Here is a 19,300-nt window from a genome sequence, read left to right on the forward strand (position 1 = left end):
GCGACACGAGTGGGCGGCACAAACACGTGGCCCATCTAGGAGTGATACTACAGTGGCAGACAGGATGGCAGTTTGAAAAACTAGGCCCCAAACTGTACATAATGCAAAGAAAAAAAAGAGGTGCAAGATGGAATTGTCCTTGGGCCCTCCCACCCACCCTTATGTTGTATAAACAGGACATGCACACTTTAACAAAGCAATCATTTCAGCGCCAGGGTCTGCCACACAACTGTGGCTGAAATGATTGGTTCGTTTGGGCCCCCACAAAACAAGCTGGCAATTAATCTGTCCCTGCACAAACTGGCTCTACGGAGGCAAGATGTCGTCCTCATCCTCCTCATCCACCGATTCCTCACCCTCTTCAGTGTTGTGTACATCCTCATCCTCACAGAGTATTAACTCGTCCCCACTGGAATCCACCACCACAGGTCCCTCTGTACGTTCTGGAGGCTGGTCTCCCTGGAAGAGTTGATAATTCATTTTTATGAACATCATCTTCTCCACATTTTGTGGAAGCAACCTCCTACGCCTTTCGCTGACAAGGTTCCCGGCTGCACTAAACACTCTTTTGGAGTACACACTGGAGGGGGGGCAACTCAGGTAAAATAGAGCCAGTTTGTACAGGTGCCTCCAAATTGCCTCTTTTTCCTGCCAGTACAGGTACGGACTGTCTGACATGCCTACTTGGATGCTGTCACCGATGTAATCCTCCACCATTCTGTCAATGGTGACAGTATCATATGTAGTGACAGTAGACATGTCAGAAATTGTTGCCAGGTCCTTCAGTCCGGACCAGATGTCCAAACTTGGTCCTGCCTGCCCTGCATCACCGCCAGCGGGTTGCTTAGGATACCTAAGATTTTTCCTGGCAGCCCCAGTTGCGGGAGAAAATGAAGAAGGAGCTGTTGACGTGTCACGTTCCGCTTCAGGTGACAGTGTGTTCACCTGCAGGTCTTTGCACCTCTGCAGGCTTGTGTCGGCCAGAAAGAGAGACACCACATAGGCTTTAAACCTAGGATCGAGCATGGTAGCCAAAATGTAGTGGTATGATTTGAACAGATTGACCACCCTGGAATCCTGGCAAAGCGAATGAAGGGCTTCATCCACAAGTCCCACATGCCGAGCGGAATTGCTCCATCTTAGCTCCTCCTTCACTTTCTCCAGCTGCTTCTGCAAAAGCCTGATGAGGGGAATGACCTGACTCAAGCTGGCAGTGTCTGAACTGACTTCACGTGTGGCAAGTTCGAAGGGCTGGAGAACCTTGCACAACACAGAAATCATTCTCCACTGCGCTTGAGTCAGGTGCATACCCCCTCCTTTGCCTATGTCATAGGTGGATGTATAGGCTTGAATGGCCTTTTGCTGCTCCTCCATCCTCTGAAGCATATAGAGGGTTGAGTTCCACCGCGTCACAACCTCTTGCTTCAGGTAATAGCGGGGCAGGTTCAAGAGTGTTTGCTGGCACTCCAGTCTTCGGCACACAGTCGCTGAATGGCGACAGTGGGCAGAAATTTTTCGGGCCCCCCAAAGCGTCTCCTGCACGCCCCTGTCGCTTTTCAGAAAATTCTGCACCACCAAGTTTATTGTGTGAGCAAAACAAGGGACGTGCTGGAATTTGCCCAGATGTAATGCCCGCACAATATTGGTGGCGTTGTCAGATATCACAAATCCCCAGGAGAGTCTAAGTGGGGTAAGCCACTGGGCGATGATTTCCCTCAGTTTCTCTAAGAGGTTGTCGGCGGTGTGCCTCTTACTGAAACCGGTGATACACAACGTAGCCTGCCTTGGAACGAGCTGGCGTTTCTGAGATGCTGCTACTGGTGACGCTGCTGCTGTTGCTGCGTAAGGTGATACATCTACCCAGTGGGCTGTCACAGTCATATAGTCCTTAGTCTGCCCTGTTCCACTTGTCCACATGTCCGTGGTTAAGTGGACATTGGGTACAACGGCATTTTTCAGGACACTGAGGACACTTTTTCTGACGTTTCTGTACAGTCTCGGTATCGCCTGCCTAGTGAAGTGGAATCTAGACGGGATTTGGAACCGGGGACACACTACCCCATCAATTGTCTAAATCCCACTGCACTAATGGCGGATACCGGATGCACGTCTAACACCAACATAGCAGTCAAGGCCTCAGTTATACGTTTTGCTTCAGGATGACTGCTGTCGTACTTCATCCTCCTCGCTAAGGACTGTTGGAGGGTCAATTGTTTAGTAAAAGTAGTGGTGTTCCTACTTCCTCTCTGGGATGATGAACGACTCCCAGCAGCAGCAACAGCAGCAGCGGCAGCAGGAGGCGTAGCAATGCAGGATCCTCCGGAGGAATCCCGGATAGGAGAGTCAGTCATGCCAGTGACATGGCCTACTTCCGATCCTGACTAAGGAGGAAATTGACGAGGAGGGAGTTGACGGTGTGGTTTGCAGGTGCTTGGATACAACAGGACAACGGGATTTAGGTGTCCCTGGACTGCTTACAGTCTTAGCCAAAGTTTCTGAACTTGACAGTAACTTATTATGAACGCGCTGCAGGTGCCGTATAAGGGAGGATGTTCCTAGGTGGTTAACGTCCCTACCCCTACTTATTTCACCTTTACATATGGTACATATGGCAAGACAGTTGTTGTCCGGATTTGGATAGAAATATTGCCAGACCAAAGAGGTGGAATGTTTGGTCTTCTGCCCAGGCATGACCGCGATGGGCTTTTTCATCCCACGGACAACAACTGTCTCCCCCGGAGCCTGATTTAAACAAACCACATCGCCATCAGAATCCTCCTCGCCAACTTCCTCCTCAGCGCCAGCTACACCAGTATCCTCATCCTGTTGTACTTCAACAGTGACATCTTCAATTTGCATATCAGCAAGTGGACTGTGGGTGCTCCTTTCAGCACTTGCAGGGGGCGTGCAAATGGTGGAAAGAGCCACCTCTTCCCGTCCAGTGCTGGGAAAGTCAGGCATCGCAACCGCCACCACACTTGGACTCTCCTTGGGGATTTGTGGTATCTTCTTAGAACGCACAGTTCTTCGCTGTGCTTTTGCCAGCTTAACTCGTTTGATTTTTTTAGTGGGAGGAGGGCTTCCATCGTCATGTGAAGCTGAACCACTAGTCATGAACATAGGGAAAGACCTTAGCCGTTCCTTGCCACTCCGTGTCATAAATGGCATATTGGCAAGTTTACGTTTCTCTTCAGATGATTTAAATGTTTTTTTTAAGGTCATTTTCCTGAACTTTGTCATTTGGGATTGTATGTGGCTTCTACTATGACATTGGGCATCGGCCTTGGCAGACGACGTTGATGGCATGTTATCGTCTATGTCATAACTAGTGGCAGCAGCTTCAGCACTAGGAGGAAGTGGTTCTTGATCTTTCTCAATTTTATTTTTATCGGAGAAAGTTTGGTCCTCCATTTATGTTATATCGATTTGATATATACGTGCGGTTAAGGCGCACACAAACACAGAAAATATTTTTTTATTTTTGCTGGAGAGTAGTGCACTTTGTGTGTTACACCACCCTTTAAGAAATGAGCCAGCCGGCTCTTTACTTATGGGACACAGGCGCACGCTTGTCGCTGCTCCTTTGTTGATGCACGTGTGGCTACTGCGCACACAATTCACAAACACAGAAAATATTTTTTAATTTGGTTTGGAGTGTACTTTGGGGGTTACAGCACCCTTTAATTGTCAAGCCAGCCGGCCCTTTACTTATGACACAGGCGCACGCTTGGCACTACTTTGTTGATGCACGTGCGGCTACTGCGCACACAATTCACAAACACAGAAAATATTTTTTTATTTGGTTTGGAGTGTACTTTGGGGATTACAGCACCCTTTAATTGTCAAGCCAGCCGGCCCTTTACTTATGACACAGGCGCACGCTTGGCACTACTTTGTTGATGCACGTGCGGCTACTGCGCACACAATTCACAAACACAGAAAATATTTTTTTATTTGGTATGGAGTGTACTTTGGGGGTTACAGCACCCTTTAACGGTCAAGCCAGCCGGCCCTTTACTTATGACACAGGCACACGCTTGGCACTACTTTGTTGATGCACGTGCGGCTACTGCGCACACAATTCACAAACACAGAAAATATTTTGTTATTTGGTTTGGAGTGTACTTTGGGGGTTACAGCACCCTTTAACGGTCAAACCAGCCGGCCCTTTACTTATGACACAGGCGCACGCTTGGCACTACTTTGTTGATGCACGTGCGGCTACTGCGCACACAATTCACAAACACAAAAAATATTTTTTTATTTGGTTTGGAGTGTACTTTGGGGGTTACAGTACCCTTTCACGGTCAAGCCAGTCGGCCCTTTACTTATGACACAGGCGCACGCTTGGCACTACTTTGTTGATGCACGTGCGGCTACTGCGCACACAATTCACAAACACAGAAAATATTTTTTTATTTGGTTTGGACTGGAGTGTACTTTGGGGGTTACAGCACCCTTTAACGGTCAAGCCAGCCGGCCCTTTACTTATGACACAGGCGCTCGCTTGGCACTACTTTGTTGATGCACGTGCGGCTACTGCGCACACAATTCACAAACACATAAAATATTTTTTTATTTGGTTTGGACTGGAGTGTACTTTGGGGGTTACTGCACCCTTTAATGGTCAAGCCAGCCGGCCCTTTACTTATGACACAGGTGCACGCTTGGCACTACTTTGTTGATGCACGTGCGGCTACTGCGCACACAATTCACAAACACAGAAAATATTTTGTTATTTGGTTTGGAGTGTACTTTGTGGGTTACAGCACCCTTTAATGGTCAAGCCAGCCGGCCCTTTACTTATGACACAGGCGCACGCTTGGCACTACTTTGTTGATGCACGTGCGGCTACTGCGCACACAATTCACAAACAGAGAAAAAATTTTTTTATTTGGTTTGGAGTGTACTTTGGGGATTACAGCACCCTTTAACGGTCAAGCCAGCCGGCCCTTTACTTATGACACAGGCGCACGCTTGGCACTACTTTGTTGATGCACGTGCGGCTACTGCGCACACAATTCACAAACACTGAAAATATTTTGTTATTTTGTTTGGAGTGTACTTTGGGGGTTACAGCACCCTTTAATGGTCAAGCCAGCCGGCCCTTTACTTATGACAAAGGCGCACGCTTGGCACTACTTTGTTGATGCACGTGCGGCTACTGCGCACACAATTCACAAACACATAAAATATTTTTTTATTTGGTTTGGAGTGAACTTTGGGGGTTACAGCACCCTTTAACGGTCAAGCCAGCCGGCCCTTTACTTATGACAAAGGCACACGCTTGGCACTACTTTGTTGATGCACGTGCGGCTACTGTGCACACAATTCACAAACACAGAAAATATTTTTTTATTTAGTTTGGAGTGTACTTTGGGAGTTACAGCACCCTTTAACGGTCAAGCCAGCCGGCCCTTTACTTATGACACAGCCGCACGCTTGGCACTACTTTGTTGATGTAAGTGCGGCTACTGCGCACACAATTCACAAACACAGAAAACTATTTGGTTTGGAGTGTACTTTGGGGGTTACAGCACCCTTTAACGGTCAAGCCAGCCGGCCCTTTACTTATGACACAGGCGCACGCTTGGCACTACTTTGTTGATGCACGTGCGGCTACTGCGCACACAATTCACAAACACAGAAAATATTTTGTTATTTGGTTTGGAGTGTTCTTTGTGGGTTACAGCACCCTTTAACGGTCAAGCCAGCCGGCCCTTTTCTTATGACACAGGCGCACGCTTGGCACTACTTTGTTGATGCACGTGCGGCTAATGCGCACACAATTCACAAACACAGAAAAAATATTTTTATTTGGTTTGGACTGGAGTGTACTTTGGGGGTTACAGCACCCTTTAACGGTCAAGCCAGCCATCCCTTTACTTATGACACAGGTACACGCTTGGCACTACTTTGTTGATGCACGTGCGGCTACTGCGCACACAATTCACAAACACAGAAAATATTTTGTTATTTGGTTTGGAGTGTACTTTGTGGGTTACAGCACCCTTTAATGGTCAAGCCAGCCGGCCCTTTACTTATGACACAGGCGCACGCTTGGCACTACTTTGTTGATGCACGTGCGGCTATTGCGCACACAATTCACAAACACAGAAAATATTTTTTTATTTGGTTTGGACTGGAGTGTACTTTGGGGGTTACAGCACCCTTTAACGGTCAAGCCAGCCATCCCTTTACTTATGACACAGGTACACGCTTGGCACTACTTTGTTGATGCATGTGCGGCTACTGCGCACACAATTCACAAACACAGAAAATATTTTGTTATTTGGTTTGGAGTGTACTTTGTGGGTTACAGCACCCTTTAATGGTCAAGCCAGCCGGCCCTTTACTTATGACACAGGCGCACGCTTGGCACTACTTTGTTGATGCACGTGCGGCTATTGCGCACACAATTCACAAACACAGAAAATATTTTTTTATTTGGTTTGGAGTGTACTTTGGGGGTTACAGCACCCTTTAACGGTCAAGCCAGCCGGCCCTTTCCTTATGACACATTCGCACGCTTGGCACTACTTTGTTAATGCACGTGCGGCTACTGCGCACACAATTCACAAACACAGAAAATATTTTTTTATTTGGTTTGGAGTGTACTTTGGGTGTTACAGCACCCTTTAACGGTCAAGCCAGCCGGCCCTTTACTTATGACACAGGCGCACGCTTGGCACTACTTTGTTGATGCACGTGCGGCTACTGCGCACACAATTCACAAACAGAGAAAAAATATTTTTATTTTGTTTGGACTGGAGTGTTCTTTGGGGGTTACAGCACCCTTTAACGGTCAAGCCAGCAGGCCCTTTACTTATGACACAGGCGCACGCTTGGTACTACTTTGTTGATGCACGTGCGGCTACTGCGCACACAATTCACAAACACAGAAAATATTTTGTTATTTGGTTTGGAGTGTACTTTGTGGGTTACAGCACCCTTTAACGGTCAAGCCAGCCGGCCCTTTACTTATGACACAGGCGCACGCTCTGCACTACTTTGTTGATGCATGTGCGGCTACTGCGCAAACAATTCGCAAACACAGAAAATATTTTTTTATTTGGTTTGGACTGGAGTGTACTTTGGGGGTTACAGCACCCTTTAACGGTCATGCCAGCTGGCCATTTACTTATGACACAGGCACACGCTTGGCACTACTTTGTTGATGCACGTGCGGCTACTGCGCACACACAATTCACAAACACTGAAAAAATTGTTTTAATTGGTTTGGACTGGAGTGTACTTTGGAGGTTACAGCACCCTTTAACGGTCAAGCCAGCCGGCCCTTTACTTATGACACAGGTGCACGCTTGGCAATACTTTGTTGATGCACGTGCGGCTACTGCGCACACAATTCACAAACACAGAAAATATTTTGTTATTTGGTTTGGAGTGTACTTTGGGGGTTACAGCACCCTTGAACGGTCAAGCCAGCCGGCCCTTTACTTATGACACAGGCGCACGCTTGGCACTACTTTGTTGATGCACGTGCGGCTACTGCGCACACAATTCACAAACACAGAAAATATTTTGTTATTTGGTTTGGAGTGTACTTTGGGGGTTACAGCACCCTTTAACGGTCAAGCCAGCCGGCCCTTTACTTATGACACAGAAGCACGCTTGGCACTACTTTGTTGATGTACGTGCAGCTACTGCGCACACAATTCACAAACACAGAAAACTATTTGGTTTGGAGTTTACTTTGGGGGTTACAGCGCCCTTTAACAGTCAAGCCCGCAGGCCCTTTACTTATGACACAGGCGCACGGTTGGCACTACTTTGTTGATGCACGTGAGGCTTCTGCGCACACAATTCACAAACACAGAAAATATTTTTTTATTTGGTTTGGAGTGTACTTTGGGGGTTACAGCACCCTTTAACGGTCAAGCCAGCTGGCCCTTTACTTATGACACAAGCGCACGCTTGGCACTACTTTGTTGATGCACGTGCGGCTACTGTGCACACAATTCACAAACACAGAAAAAATATTTTGATTTGGTTTGGACTGGAGTGTACTTTGGGGGTTACAGCACCCTTTAACGGTCAAGCCAGCCGTCCCTTTACTTATGACCCATGCGCACGCTTGGCACTACTTTGTTGATGCACGTGCGGCTACTGCGCACACAATTCACAAACACAGAAAATATTTTTTTATTTGGTTTGGAGTGTACTTTGTGGGTTACAGCACCCTTTAACGGTCAAGCCAGCCGGCCCTTTACTTATGAAACAGGCGCACGCTTGGCACTACTTTGTTGATGCACGTGCGGCTACTGCGCACACAATTCACAAACACAGAAAATATTTTGTTATTTGGTTTGGAGTGTACTTTGTGGGTTACAGCACCCTTTAACGGTCAAGCCAGCCGGCCCTTTACTTATGACACAGGCGCACGCTTGGCACTACTTTGTTGATGCATGTGCGGCTACTGCGCACACAATTCGCAAACACAGAAAATATTTTTTTATTTGGTTTGGACTGGAGTGTACTTTGGGGGTTACAGCACCCTTTAACGGTCATGCCAGCTGGCCATTTACTTATGACACAGGCACACGCTTGGCACTACTTTGTTGATGCACGTGCGGCTACTGCGCACACACAATTCACAAACACTGAAAAAAATGTTTTAATTGGTTTGGACTGGAGTGTACTTTGGAGGTTACAGCACCCTTTAACGGTCAAGCCAGCCGGCCCTTTACTTATGACACAGGTGCACGCTTGGCAATACTTTGTTGATGCACGTGCGGTTACTGCGCACACAATTCACAAACACAGAAAATATTTTGTTATTTGGTTTGGAGTGTACTTTGGGGGTTACAGCACCCTTGAACGGTCAAGCCAGCCGGCCCTTTACTTATGACACAGGCGCACGCTTGGCACTACTTTGTTGATGCACGTGCGGCTACTGCGCACACAATTCACAAACACAGAAAATATTTTGTTATTTGGTTTGGAGTGTACTTTGGGGGTTACAGCACCCTTTAACGGTCAAGCCAGCCGGCCCTTTACTTATGACACAGAAGCACGCTTGGCACTACTTTGTTGATGTACGTGCAGCTACTGCACACACAATTCACAAACACAGAAAACTATTTGGTTTGGAGTTTACTTTGGGGGTTACAGCGCCCTTTAACAGTAAAGCCCGCAGGCCCTTTACTTATGACACAGGCGCACGGTTGGCACTACTTTGTTGATGCACGTGAGGCTTCTGCGCACACAATTCACAAACACAGAAAATATTTTTTTATTTGGTTTGGAGTGTACTTTGGGGGTTACAGCACCCTTTAACGGTCAAGCCAGCTGGCCCTTTACTTATGACACAAGCGCACGCTTGGCACTACTTTGTTGATGCACGTGCGGCTACTGCGCACACAATTCACAAACACAGAAAAAATATTTTGATTTGGTTTGGACTGGAGTGTACTTTGGGGGTTACAGCACCCTTTAACGGTCAAGCCAGCCGTCCCTTTACTTATGACACAGGCGCACGCTTGGCACTACTTTGTTGATGCACGTGCGGCTACTGCGCACACAATTCACAAACACAGAAAATATTTTTTTATTTGGTTTGGAGTGTACTTTGTGGGTTACAGCACCCTTTAACGGTCAAGCCAGCCGGCCCTTTACTTATGAAACAGGCGCACGCTTGGCACTACTTTGTTGATGCACGTGCGGCTACTGCGCACACAATTCACAAACACAGAAAATATTTTTTTATTTGGTTTGGAGTGTACTTTGGGGAATACAGCACCCTTTAATGGTCAAGCCAGCCGGCCCTTTACTTATGACACAGGCGCACGCTTGGCACTACTTTGTTGATGCACGTGCGGCTACTGCACACACAATTCACAAACACAGAAAATATTTTTTTATTTGGTTTGGAGTGTAGTTTGGGGGTTACAGCACCCTCTAATGGTCAAGCCAGCCGGCCCTTTTCTTATGACACAGGCGCACGCTTGGCACTACTTTGTTGATGTACGTGCGACTACTGCGCACACAATTCACAAACACAGAAAAATATTTTTTATTTGGTTTGGAGTGTACTTTGGGGGTTACAGTACCCTTTAACGGTCAAGCCAGCCGGCCCTTTACTTATGACACAGGCGCACGCTTGGCAAAGCTTTCTTGATGCACGTGCGGCTACTGCGCACACAATTCACAAACACAGAAAATATTTTTTTATTTGGTTTGGAGTGTACTTTGGGGGTTACAGCACCCTTTAACGGTCAAGCCAGCCGGCCCTTTACTTATGACACAGGCGCACGCTTGGCTCTACTTTGTTGATGCATGTGCGACTACTGCGCACACAATTCGCAAACACAGAAAACTATTTGGTTTGGAGTGTACTTTGGGGGTTACAGCACCCTTTAACAGTCAAGCCAGCTGGCCCTTTACTTATGACACAGGCGCACGCTTGGCTCTACTTTGTTGATGCATGTGCGACTACTGCGCACACAATTCACAAACATAGAAAAAATTTTTAAATTTGGTTTGGAGTGTACTTTGGGGGTTACAGCACGCTTTAACGGTCAAGCCAGCCATCCCTTTACTTATGACACAGCCGCACGCTTGGCACTACTTTGTTGATGTATGTGCGGCTACTGCGCACACAATTCACAAACACAGAAAACTATTTGGTTTGGAGTGTACTTTGGGGGTTACAGCACCCTTTAACAGTCAAGCCAGCCGGCCCTTTACTTATGACACAGGCACACGCTTGGCACTACTTTGTTGATGCACGTGCGGCTACTGCGCACACAATTCACAAACACAGAAAATATTATTTTATTTGGTTTGGAGTGTACTTTGGGGGTTACAGCACCCTTTAATGGTCAAGCCAGCCGGCCCTTTACTTATGACACAGGCGCATGCTTGGCACTACTTTGTTGATGTACGTGCGGCTACTGCGCACACAATTCACAAACACAGAAAAATATTTTGTTATTTGGTTTGGAGTGTACTTTGGGGGTTACAGCACCCTTTAACGGTCAAGCCAGCCGGCCCTTTACTTATAACACAGACGCACGCTTGGCACTACTTTGTTGATGTACGTGCAGCTACTGCGCACACAATTCACAAACACAGAAAAATATTTGGTTTGGAGTGTACTTTGGGGGTTACAGCGCCCTTTAAAAGTCAAGCCAGCAGGCCCTTTACTTATGACACAGGCGCACGCTTGGCACTACTTTGTTGATGCACGTGCGGCTACTGCGCACACAATTCACAAACACAGAAAATATTTTTTTATTTGGTTTGGAGTGTACTTTGGGGGTTACAGCACCCTTTAACGGTCAAGCCAGCCGGCCCTTTACTTATGACACAGGCGCACTCTTGGCACTACTTTGTTGATGCACGTGCGGCTACTGCGCACACAATTCACAAACACAGAAAAAATATTTGATTTGGTTTGGACTGGAGTGTACTTTAGGGGTTACAGCACCCTTTAACGGTCAAGCCAGCCGTCTCTTTACTTATGACACAGGCGCACGCTTGGCACTACTTTGTTGAGGCACGTGCGGCTACTGCGCACACAATTCACAAACACAGAAAATATTTTGTTATTTGGTTTGGAGTGTACTTTGTGGGTTACAGCACCCTTTAACGGTCAAGCCAGCCGGCCCTTTACTTTTGAAACAGGCGCACGCTTGGCACTACTTTGTTGATGCACGTGCGGCTACTGCGCACACAATTCACAAACACAGAAAACATTTTTTTATTTGGTTTGGAGTGTACTTTGGGGATTACAGCACCCTTTAACGGTCAAGCCAGCTGGCCATTTACTTATGACACAGGCGCACGCTTGGCACTACTTTGTTGATGCACGTGCGGCTACTGCGCACACAATTCACAAACACAGAAAAATATTTTTTATTTGGTTTGGAGTGTACTTTGGGGGTTACAGCACCATTTAATTGTCAAGCCAGCCGGCCCTTAACTTATGACACAGGCGCACGCTTGGCACTACTTTGTTGATGCACGTGCGGCTACTGCGCACACAATTCACAAACACAGAAAATATTTTGTTATTTGGTTTGGAGTGTACTTTGGGGGTTACAGCACCCTTTAACAGTCAAGCCAGCTGGCCCTTTACTTATGACACAGGCGCACGCTTGGCACTACTTTGTTGATGCACGTGCGGCTACTGCGCACACAATTCACAAACACAGAAAAGTATTTGGTTTGGAGTGTACATTGGGGGTTACAGCACCCTTTAACAGTCAAGCCAGCTGGCCCATTACTTATGACACAGGCGCACGCTTGGCACTACTTTGTTGATGCACGTGCGGCTACTGCGCACACAATTCACAAACACAGAAAATGTTTTGTTATTTGGTTTGGAGTGTACTTTGGGGGTTACAGCACCCTTTAACAGTCAAGCCAGCCGGCCCTTTACTTATGACACAGGCGCACGCTTGGCTCTACTTTGTTGATGCACGTGCGGCTACTGCGCACACAATTCACAAACACAGAAAAAATATTTTGATTTGGTTAGGACTGGAGTGTACTTTGGGGGTTACCGCACCCTTTAACGGTCAAGCCAGCCGTCTCTTTACTTATGACACAGGCGCACGCTTGGCACTACTTTGTTGATGCACGAGCGGCTACTGCGCACACAATACACAAACACAGAAAATATTTTGTTATTTGGTTTGGAGTGTACTTTGTGGGTTACAGCACCCTTTAACGGTCAAGCCAGCCGGCCCTTTACTTATGACACAGGCGCACGCTTGGCACTATTTTGTTGATGCACGTGCGGCTACTGCGCACAGAATTCACAAACACAGAAAATATTTTTTTATTTGGTTTGGAGTGTACTTTGTGCGTTACAGCAACCTTTAATGGTCAAGCCAGCCGGCCCTTTACTTATGACACAGGCGCAGGCTTGGCACTACTTTGTTGATGTACTTGCGGCTACTGCGCACACAATTCACAAACACAGAAAATATTTTGTTATTTGGTTTGGAGTGTACTTTGGGGGTTACAGCACCCTTTAATGGTCAAGGCAGCCGGCCCTTTACTTATGACACAGGCGCACGCTTGGCACTACTTTGTTGATGCACGTGTGGCTACTGCGCACACAATTCACAAACACAGAAAATATTTTGTTATTTGATTTGGAGTGTACTTTGGGGGTTACAGCACCCTTTAACGGTCAAGCCAGCTGGCCCTTTACTTATGACACAGACGCACGCTTGGCACTACTTTGTTGATGTACGTGCAGCTACTGCGCACACAATTCACAAACACAGAAAACTATTTGGATTGGAGTGTACTTTGGGGGATACAGCGCCCTTTAACAGTCAAGCCAGCAGGCCCTTTACTTATGACACAGGCGCATGCTTGGCACTACTTTGTTGATGCACGTGCGGCTACTGCGCACACAATTCACAAACACAGAAAATATTTTTTTATTTGGTTTGGAGTGTACTTTGGGGGGTTACAGCACCCTTAAACGGTCAAGCCAGCCGGCCCTTTATTTATGACAGAGGCGCACGCTTGGCACTACTTTGTTGATGCACGTGCGGCTACTGCGCACACAATTCACAAACACAGAAAAAATATTTTGATTTGGTTTGGACTGGAGTGTACTTTGGGGGTTACAGCACCCTTTAACGGTCAAGCCAGCCGTCCCTTTACTTATGACACAGGTGCACGCTTGGCAGTACTTTGTTGATGTACGTGCGGCTCCTGCGCACACAATTCACAAACACAGAAAATATTTTTTTATTTGGTTTGGAGTGTACTTTGTGGGTTACTGCACCCTTTAACGGTCAAGCCAGCCGGCCCTTTACTTATGAAACAGGCGCACGCTTGGCACTACTTTGTTGATGCACGTGCGGCTACTGCGCACACAATTCACAAACACAGAAAATATTTTGTTATTTGGTTTGGAGTGTACTTTGGGGAATACAGCACCCTTTAACGGTCAAGCCAGCCGGCCCTTTACTTATGACACAGGCGCACGCTTGGCACTACTTTGTTGATGCAGGTGCGGCTACTGCGCACACAGTTCACAAACACAGAAAATATTTTTTTATTTGGTTTGGAGTGTACTTTGGGGGTTACAGCACCCTTTAATGGTCAAGCCAGCCGGCCCTTTTCTTATGACACAGGCGCGCGCTTGGCACTACTTTGTTGTTGTACGTGCGGCTACTGCGCACACAATTCACAAACACAGAAAAATATTTTTTATTTGGTTTGGAGTGTACTTTGGGGGTTACAGCACCCTTTAACAGTCAAGCCAGCCGGCCCTTTACTTATGACACAGGCACACCCTTGGCACTACTTTGTTGATGCACGTGCGGCTACTGCGCACACAATTCACAAACACAGAAAATATTTTGTTATTTGGTTTGGAGTGTACTTTGGGGGTTACAGCACCCTTTAATGGTCAAGCCAGCTGGACCTTTACTTATGACACAGGCGCACGCTTGGCACTACTTCGTTGATGTACGTGCGGCTACTGCGCACACAATTCACAAACACAGAAAAATATTTTGTTATTTGGTTTGGAGTGTACTTTGGGAGTTACAGCACCCTTTAACGGTCAAGCCAGCCGGCCCTTTACTTATGACACAGACGCACGCTTGGCACTACTTTGTTGATGTACGTGCAGCTACTGCGCACACAATTCACAAACACAGAAAACTATTTGGTTTGGAGTGTACTTTGGGGGTTACAGCGCCCTTTAACAGTCAAGCCAGCCAGCCCTTTATTTATGACAGAGGCGCACGCTTGGCACTACTTTGTTGATGCACGTGCGGCTACTGCGCACACAATTCACAAACACAGAAAAAATATTTTGATTTGGTTTGGACTGGAGTGTACTTTGGGGGTTACAGCACCCTTTAACGGTCAAGCCAGCCGTCCCTTTACTTATGACACAGGTGCACGCTTGGCAGTACTTTGTTGATGTACGTGCGGCTCCTGCGCACACAATTCACAAACACAGAAAATATTTTTTTATTTGGTTTGGAGTGTACTTTGTGGGTTACAGCACCCTTTAACGGTCAAGCCAGCCGGCCCTTTACTTATGAAACAGGCGCACGCTTGGCACTACTTTGTTGATGCACGTGCGGCTACTGCGCACACAGTTCACAAACACAGAAAATATTTTTTTATTTGGTTTGGAGTGTACTTTGGGGGTTACAGCACCCTTTAATGGTCAAGCCAGCCGGCCCTTTTCTTATGACACAGGCGCGCGCTTGGCACTACTTTGTTGATGTACGTGCGGCTACTGCGCACACAATTCACAAACACAGAAAAATATTTTTTATTTGGTTTGGAGTGTACTTTGGGGGTTACAGCACCCTTTAACAGTCAAGCCAGCCGGCCCTTTACTTATGACACAGGCACACCCTTGGCACTACTTTGTTGATGCATGTGCGACTACTGCGCACACAATTCGCAAACACAGAAAACTATTTGGTTTGGAGTGTACTTTGGGGGTTACAGCACCCTTTAACAGTCAAGCCAGCTGGCCCTTTACTTATGACACAGGCGCACGCTTGGCTCTACTTTGTTGATGCATGTGCGACTACTGCGCACACAATTCACAAACATAGAAAATTTTTTTTAATTTGGTTTGGAGTGTACTTTGGGGGTTACAGCACGCTTTAACGGTCAAGCCAGCCATCCCTTTACTTATGACACAGCCGCACGCTTGGCACTACTTTGTTGATGTATGTGCGGCTACTGCGCACACAATTCACAAACACAGAAAACTATTTGGTTTGGAGTGTACTTTGGGGGTTACAGCACCCTTTAACAGTCAAGCCAGCTGGCCCTTTACTTATGACACAGGCACACGCTTGGCACTACTTTGTTGATGCACGTGCGGCTACTGCGCACACAATTCACAAATACAGAAAATATTTTTTTATTTGGTTTGGAGTGTACTTTGGGGGTTACAGCACCCTTTAATGGTCAAGCCAGCCGGCCCTTTACTTATGACACAGGCGCACGCTTGGCACTACTTTCTTGATGCACGTGCGGCTACTGCGCACACAATTCACAAACACAGAAAATATTTTTTTATTTGGTTTGGAGTGTACTTTGGGGGTTACAGCACCCTTTAACGGTCAAGCCAGCCGGCCCTTTACTTATGACACAGCCGCACGCTTGGCACTACTTTGTTGATGTACGTGCGGCTACTGCGCACACAATTCGCAAACACAGAAAACTATTTGGTTTGGAGTGTACATTGGGGGTTACAGCACCCTTTAACAGTCAAGCCAGCTGGCCCTTTACTTATGACACAGGCGCACGCTTGGCTCTACTTTGTTGATGCATGTGCGACTACTGCGCACACAATTCACAAACATAGAAAAAATTTTTAAATTTGGTTTGGAGTGTACTTTGGGGGTTACAGCACGCTTTAACGGTCAAGCCAGCCATCCCTTTACTTATGACACAGCCGCACGCTTGGCACTACTTTGTTGATGTATGTGCGGCTACTGCGCACACAATTCACAAACACAGAAAACTATTTGGTTTGGAGTGTACTTTGGGGGTTACAGCACCCTTTAACAGTCAAGCCAGCCGGCCCTTTACTTATGACACAGGCACACGCTTGGCACTACTTTGTTGATGCACGTGCGGCTACTGCGCACACAATTCACAAACACAGAAAATATTATTTTATTTGGTTTGGAGTGTACTTTGGGGGTTACAGCACCCTTTAATGGTCAAGCCAGCCGGCCCTTTACTTATGACACAGGCGCATGCTTGGCACTACTTTGTTGATGTACGTGCGGCTACTGCGCACACAATTCACAAACACAGAAAAATATTTTGTTATTTGGTTTGGAGTGTACTTTGGGGGTTACAGCACCCTTTAACGGTCAAGCCAGCCGGCCCTTTACTTATAACACAGACGCACGCTTGGCACTACTTTGTTGATGTACGTGCAGCTACTGCGCACACAATTCACAAACACAGAAAAATATTTGGTTTGGAGTGTACTTTGGGGGTTACAGCGCCCTTTAAAAGTCAAGCCAGCAGGCCCTTTACTTATGACACAGGCGCACGCTTGGCACTACTTTGTTGATGCACGTGCGGCTACTGCGCACACAATTCACAAACACAGAAAATATTTTTTTATTTGGTTTGGAGTGTACTTTGGGGGTTACAGCACCCTTTAACGGTCAAGCCAGCCGGCCCTTTACTTATGACACAGGCGCACTCTTGGCACTACTTTGTTGATGCACGTGCGGCTACTGCGCACACAATTCACAAACACAGAAAAAATATTTGATTTGGTTTGGACTGGAGTGTACTTTAGGGGTTACAGCACCCTTTAACGGTCAAGCCAGCCGTCTCTTTACTTATGACACAGGCGCACGCTTGGCACTACTTTGTTGAGGCACGTGCGGCTACTGCGCACACAATTCACAAACACAGAAAATATTTTGTTATTTGGTTTGGAGTGTACTTTGTGGGTTACAGCACCCTTTAACGGTCAAGCCAGCCGGCCCTTTACTTTTGAAACAGGCGCACGCTTGGCACTACTTTGTTGATGCACGTGCGGCTACTGCGCACACAATTCACAAACACAGAAAACATTTTTTTATTTGGTTTGGAGTGTACTTTGGGGATTACAGCACCCTTTAACGGTCAAGCCAGCTGGCCATTTACTTATGACACAGGCGCACGCTTGGCACTACTTTGTTGATGCACGTGCGGCTACTGCGCACACAATTCACAAACACAGAAAAATATTTTTTATTTGGTTTGGAGTGTACTTTGGGGGTTACAGCACCATTTAATTGTCAAGCCAGCCGGCCCTTAACTTATGACACAGGCGCACGCTTGGCACTACTTTGTTGATGCACGTGCGGCTACTGCGCACACAATTCACAAACACAGAAAATATTTTGTTATTTGGTTTGGAGTGTACTTTGGGGGTTACAGCACCCTTTAACAGTCAAGCCAGCTGGCCCTTTACTTATGACACAGGCGCACGCTTGGCACTACTTTGTTGATGCACGTGCGGCTACTGCGCACACAATTCACAAACACAGAAAAGTATTTGGTTTGGAGTGTACATTGGGGGTTACAGCACCCTTTAACAGTCAAGCCAGCTGGCCCATTACTTATGACACAGGCGCACGCTTGGCACTACTTTGTTGATGCACGTGCGGCTACTGCGCACACAATTCACAAACACAGAAAATGTTTTGTTATTTGGTTTGGAGTGTACTTTGGGGGTTACAGCACCCTTTAACAGTCAAGCCAGCCGGCCCTTTACTTATGACACAGGCGCACGCTTGGCTCTACTTTGTTGATGCACGTGCGGCTACTGCGCACACAATTCACAAACACAGAAAAAATATTTTGATTTGGTTAGGACTGGAGTGTACTTTGGGGGTTACCGCACCCTTTAACGGTCAAGCCAGCCGTCTCTTTACTTATGACACAGGCGCACGCTTGGCACTACTTTGTTGATGCACGAGCGGCTACTGCGCACACAATACACAAACACAGAAAATATTTTGTTATTTGGTTTGGAGTGTACTTTGTGGGTTACAGCACCCTTTAACGGTCAAGCCAGCCGGCCCTTTACTTATGACACAGGCGCACGCTTGGCACTATTTTGTTGATGCACGTGCGGCTACTGCGCACAGAATTCACAAACACAGAAAATATTTTTTTATTTGGTTTGGAGTGTACTTTGTGCGTTACAGCAACCTTTAATGGTCAAGCCAGCCGGCCCTTTACTTATGACACAGGCGCAGGCTTGGCACTACTTTGTTGATGTACTTGCGGCTACTGCGCACACAATTCACAAACACAGAAAATATTTTGTTATTTGGTTTGGAGTGTACTTTGGGGGTTACAGCACCCTTTAATGGTCAAGGCAGCCGGCCCTTTACTTATGACACAGGCGCACGCTTGGCACTACTTTGTTGATGCACGTGTGGCTACTGCGCACACAATTCACAAACACAGAAAATATTTTGTTATTTGATTTGGAGTGTACTTTGGGGGTTACAGCACCCTTTAACGGTCAAGCCAGCTGGCCCTTTACTTATGACACAGACGCACGCTTGGCACTACTTTGTTGATGTACGTGCAGCTACTGCGCACACAATTCACAAACACAGAAAACTATTTGGATTGGAGTGTACTTTGGGGGATACAGCGCCCTTTAACAGTCAAGCCAGCAGGCCCTTTACTTATGACACAGGCGCATGCTTGGCACTACTTTGTTGATGCACGTGCGGCTACTGCGCACACAATTCACAAACACAGAAAATATTTTTTTATTTGGTTTGGAGTGTACTTTGGG

Source organism: Taudactylus pleione, unplaced genomic scaffold (assembly GCF_031769625.1).
Source record: "Taudactylus pleione unplaced genomic scaffold, aTauple2 ptg000610l, whole genome shotgun sequence".
In the NCBI taxonomy this organism is placed as follows: Eukaryota; Metazoa; Chordata; class Amphibia; order Anura; family Myobatrachidae; genus Taudactylus; species Taudactylus pleione.